This window comes from Hyla sarda, chromosome 6, assembly GCF_029499605.1.
Source record: "Hyla sarda isolate aHylSar1 chromosome 6, aHylSar1.hap1, whole genome shotgun sequence".
Lineage (NCBI taxonomy): Eukaryota > Metazoa > Chordata > Amphibia > Anura > Hylidae > Hyla > Hyla sarda.
In genome coordinates, this window is record NC_079194.1 from 262,987,826 (window position 1) to 262,993,722 (window position 5,897).

Here is a 5,897-nt window from a genome sequence, read left to right on the forward strand (position 1 = left end):
CACAGATTGGTATGGACTTTATTACTGACTTGCCCTTATCCCGTGGCAACACAGTTGTTTGGGTGGTTGTTGATCGATTTTCCCAGATGGCACATTTTATCCCGCTTCCAGGCCTTCCTTCAGCGCCTCAGTTGGCAAAGCAATTTTTTATAAACATTTTTCGCCTTCACGGGTTGCCCACGCATATCGTCTCGGATAGAGGCGTTCAATTTGTGTCTAAATTCTGGAGGGCCCTCTGTAAGCAGCTCAAGATCAAATTAAACCTCTCTTCTTCTTATCATCCCCAATCCAATGGGCAAGTAGAAAGAATTAATCAGGTCCTGGGTGACTATTTACGACATTTTGTTTCCTCCCGCCAGGATGACTGGGCAGATCTTCTACCATGGGCCGAATTCTCATACAACTTCAGAGTCTCCGAATCTTCTGCTAAATCCCCATTCTTCGTGGTGTACGGCCGTCACCCTCTTCCTCCCCTCCCCACTCCCATGCCCTCTGGTTTGCCCGCTGTTGATGAAGTGACTCGAGATCTTTCCACCATATGGAAAGAAACCCACAATTCTCTTTTACAGGCTTCATCCCGGATGAAAAAATTTGCTGATAAAAAAAGAAGAACTCCCCCCATTTTTGCTCCCGGAGACAAGGTATGGCTCTCCGCTAAGTATGTCCCCTTTCGTGTCCCCAGTTATAAACTGGGACCACGCTATCTTGGTCCTTTCAAAATCTTGTGCCAGATCAACCCTGTCTCTTACAAACTCCTTCTTCCTCCTTCTCTCCGTATTCCCAATGCCTTCCATGTATCTCTCCTTAAACCACTCATCCTTAACCGCTTCTCTCCCAAAGTTGTTTCTCCCACTCCTGTTTCCGGTTCGTCTGACGTCTTCTCGGTGAAGGAGATTCTAGCATCCAAGACAGTCAGAGGTAAAAGATTCTTCTTGGTTGACTGGGAGAATTGTGGCCCAGAGGAGAGATCTTGGGAACCTGAGGACAACATCCTAGACAAAAGTCTTATCCTCAGGTTCTCAGGCTCCAAGAAGAGGGGGAGACCCAAGGGGGGGGGTACTGTTATGCCGAGCGCTCCGGGTCCCCGCTCCTCCCCGGAGCGCTCGCAGTGTCCTCTCATTCGCAGCGCCCCGGTCAGACCTGCTGACCGGGTGCGCTGCGATATTACTCCCAGCCGGGATGCGATTCGCGACGCGGGACGCGCCCGCTCGCGATGCGCATCCCGGCTCCCGTACCTGACCCGTTCCCCGTCTGTGTTGTCCCGGCGCGCGCGGCCCCGTTCCTTAGGGCGCGCACGCGCCGGGTCTCTGCGATTTAAAGGGCCACTGTGCCACTGATTGGCGCAGCAGGCCTAATCAGTATCCTCACCTGTGCACTCCCTACTTATACCTCACTTCCCCTGCACTCCCTTGCCGGATCTTGTTGCCATTGTGCCAGTGAAAGCGTTTCCTTGTGTGTTCCTAGCCTGTGTTCCAGACCTCCTGCCGTTGCCCCTGACTACGATCCTTGCTGCCTGCCCTGACCTTCTGCTACGTCCGACCTTGCTCTTGTCTACTCCCTTGTACCGCGCTTATCTCAGCATTCAGAGAGGTTGATCCATTGCCGGTGGATACGACCTGGTTGCTACCGCCGCTGCAAGACCATCCCGCTTTGCGGCGGGCTCTGGTGAATACCAGTAGCAACTTAGAACCGGTCCACCGACACGGTCCACGCCAATCCCTCTCTGTCACAGAGGATCCACCTCCAGCCAGCCGAATCGTGACACTTATATATGTTTATCATATCCCCCCTTAAACGTCTCTTCTCAAAACTAAACAATTGTAACTCCTTTAATCGCTCCTCATAGCTAAGATGATCCATGCCCCATATTAGTTTAGTCGCACGTCTCTGCACCCTTTCCAACTCCGCAGTGTCCCTTTTATGGACAGGTGCCCAAAACTGAACAGCATATTCCAGGTGAGGCCGTACCAATGCTTTATAAAGGGGGAGTATTATGTCCCTGTCCCTTGAGTCCATGCCTCTTTTGATACATGACAATATCCTGCCGGCTTTGGAAGCAGCAGCCTGACATTGCATGCTATTCTGTAGTCTGTGATCTACAAGTACACCCAGATCCTTCTCTACCAGTGACTCTGACAGTTTAGTCCCCCCTAAGACATACGATGCATGCAGGTTATTAGTACCCAGATGCATAACTTTACATTTATCCACATTGAACCTCATTTGCCAAGTGGATGCCCAGACACTTAGTCTATCCAAGTCATCTTGTAACTTATGCACATCCTCTATAGACTGTACCGTGCTACAAAGCTTGGTGTCATCTGCAAAGATAGAAACAGAGCTGTTAATACCATCCTCTATATCATTGATAAATAAATTACACAACAGCGGGCCCAGTACTGAACCTTGGGGTACACCACTAATAACCGGGGACCAACCAGTGAAGATGCCCTACCCGTGAAAACAGTATAAAAAGTTGTGTGTGGGACCAGTATAAATGCTAAGAGCGTATGAATAGTATGGATGCCGTGACCGTACAAACAATAAATATTCTAAGCATATTAACCGTGTTAAAGCCATGAGTGTATAAACAGTATGACATGCCATAACCATATGAACAGTGCCTATGAGCGTATGTGCAGTATAACTATAAGTACGTGCAATGTAAAACCTAGGAGCGTACTTGCAGTGTGAAAGTTATGAGGGAAACGTGTGGAGTAATGCTATGAGCATGCATGTAGTGTGACAGCTATGGGCCTGCGTGCAGTGTGAATGCTATGAGCGTGCTTGCAGTATAATTGCTGAGAGTGTGCGAAATTCATCTTGTTTGAACCTCTGTTTGTGGTGTGCGTCAGAAATGTGTGTGCCCTACGGTGACTATTGTTACATTATGCACTCTGGCCGCACACGCTGGCCGTGAGCGCATGGTCCTCTTACCTGCTGCTGCCGACGGGGCTGAGACTCACATTGCAGGAGGTCCCCGCATGCGAGCCCCAGTCTGTCACTCTCTGGTTGTTTCTCCTGCCTCCTCCTCTGCCTCTCTTCTCCGGCCGTGTGTCCTGTCCCCTAGGGACAACAACTTTAGGGGAACCCCCAAAGGGGTGCCCTAAACTAGAACCCCCCCCCCCCCCCAAAATAAAAATTAGTTTTAAAATATAACTTTTATTGTTATGCGTATAAAAAATATAATGCAATCTGATTCAGAAACAATTGGTAACACGTGGTGTGTGTGTACCACAATGATTAAGATGACAGGGTCTGTCTAGCACCCTTGAATAGAAGTGGTAGAAAAGCTTCTTAGTATGTGTGCCGCAGCATTTGTATGGCCACCACTGAGGCAATAACTATAATGCATAATGGTGCTGACAAAAACCCTGAATGTTAAAAGTTAACCACAAGCCAGAGTCCTGATGCCGTTTCGCTGGTTACCCAGCGTCCTCAGAGGACTGGCGGCAAGTGCCCTAGGGCCCGCGCATGCCGGAGCTTTAGGATTTAAAGGGCCAGTACGCTCATTAGTGTAATTCACCGGTGGCTCATTTATAAATTCCTCCACCCTCCTCACTCCCCTGCCAGATCTTTGTTGCCTTGTGCCTTTGTGAAAGCGTTCCTCAGTACTGCATTGCCGTGTATCTGATCCCTTGCTTTGTGACTTTGAGCTTGCTCCTCGGCTGCCTGCCTACTGACCTCCTGCTACGCCTTGACTACGCTACTGTGCCGACTGTCCTGACCTTCTGCTATCCAGACTACGAGCTGCCTTATCCCTCCTGTGCCTCGCATCTCCTCAGCCGCCTGTGTGGTCGAGCCTTGCCAGGGGTAGCGACCTGGGTGCCGCCTGCCGCAGCAAGTCCATCCCCCTTTGTAGCGGGCTCTGGTGAAAACCAGTGGCACATTACACTCCGCTCCCTGGTACGGTCCGAGTCATCTGCCACAGAGGTCCAGCGGATCCACATCCATCGGAAACGTGTCTTCTGAAACGTGAGTGTTACAACTATATTAAACAGTTTGAGTGTAATGGATTGATTGTGCGTGAGCTGTTACCTACCACACTATGCCATTCCAACATCAACATACTGTAAAGCAGTACACCACATATAGTCATGATGCACTGCTTAGGGCCATCGACTTAATATAGGCACCCTATAGTACAGTATACCTCAAAACAGTCTTAGCTGGTTACACAACCAGCACCTGGCTGCGATATGAAAATGAGGCCATGACGGGACGTTGCTCTCAGCATATATGCCCCTATGAGTTAATGAAATGATGTGAATGCACAGTGCAACTGCCCTGGTATGAAGGCAAAGGAAAAGCATGGAATAAACGCAGTGATTTAGTGCACAATGCAAATGCTACATATTAGAGGTGCACCGAAATGGAAATTTCAGAACCGAAACAAAACCGAAATAAAAAAAAAATGTCCGGCCGAAACCGATACCGAAACCGAAAATGACTTCTCCCCGTCTTCTGTTAAAATGCAGCGCTCCGCTGATTAGATTAGATTCCCCCACATTAGATTGCCAGCTCCCCCACATTAGGTCGGGAGTTCACCCACATTAATAGGTCGCTCCCCCACAATAGTGGTCAGCAGCTCCCCCACAATAGTGGTCAGCAGCTCCCCCACAATAGTGGTCAGCAGCTCCCCCACAATAGTGGTCAGCAGCTCCCCCACAATAGTGGTCAGCAGCTCCCCCACAACAATATTAGGCAGCTCCCCCACAACAATATTAGGCAGCTCCCCCACATTTGTAGGCAGGTCCCCACAACAATATTAGGCAGCTCCCCCCCACAATATTAGGCAGCTCCCCCCCCCCCCCACATTTGAAGGCAGCTCCCCCCCCCACACACATTTGTAGGCAGCCCCCCCCCACATTTGTAGGCAGCCCCCCCCCCCCACATTTGTAGGCAGCTCCCCCCCACATTTGTAGGCAGCTCCCCCCCACATTTGTAGGCAGCTCCCCCCCACATTTGTAGGCAGCTCCCCCCACATTTGTAGGCAGCTTCCCCCCACCCCACAGACATACAGCTTCCAGCCATATACAGTATATGGATGGAGGCTGTATGTCTGTACTGCTGCCCCCACAGTGTTCCGGTCACCACTCCTCCGGCCCGGGGTCACATTTACTGCTATGGCCTATGGACCATAGCAGTAGGTGCCGGGACCGGGGGAGCGGTGACCGGAACACTGAAGAAGATGACGCGCAGCCGGTCACTTACCAGGCCCCGGCCAGCGCGCGTTCTCCTGCGACGATCCTGCGGTCCTCCTGCGTCTCTATGGTTGTACGCACGGGACGTCAGTGACCATAGAGGCGGAGAAGCGAGGGACCGAAGGAGGATCGCAGGAGGACGCCGGGGAATGGTGAGTGACCGGCGGACATCCTTATGTCCCGAAAAGATTTTTCGGGACACAGGGATGTCCGGGATAGGAATACTACTTTTTATGTGCCCGGGCTGGCTCCCGTGTGTGGCTGCAGGCGGGGGCCGACCAGAGCATATAAAAACTAATACTGTATACTAAAAACCAGGGGGCCTCCAGCTGTTGTGAAACTACAGACTTTGCCGGTCCGGGCATGCTGGGAGTTGTAGTTTCACAACAGCTGGAGGCCCCCTGGTTTTTAGTATACAGTATTAGTTTTGATATGCTCTGGTCGGCCCCCGCCTGCAGCCACACACGGGAGCCGGCCCGGGCACATAAAAAGAAGTATTCCTATCCCGGAGAGCGCGCCCCCCAGATGTTGCGCCCGATGCGGCCGGCCCCCCCTGCACCCCCCACGAGTGCCTCTGCCACTGGCAGTGTTTGTAACTTGAGCTGTGGGCGGGCAGGGGAGGTGGGTCATTATCGGCACATTTTTTGTTGTTTCGGCATTCCCCCGAAATAGCTATTTTCGGCCGATGTGTAT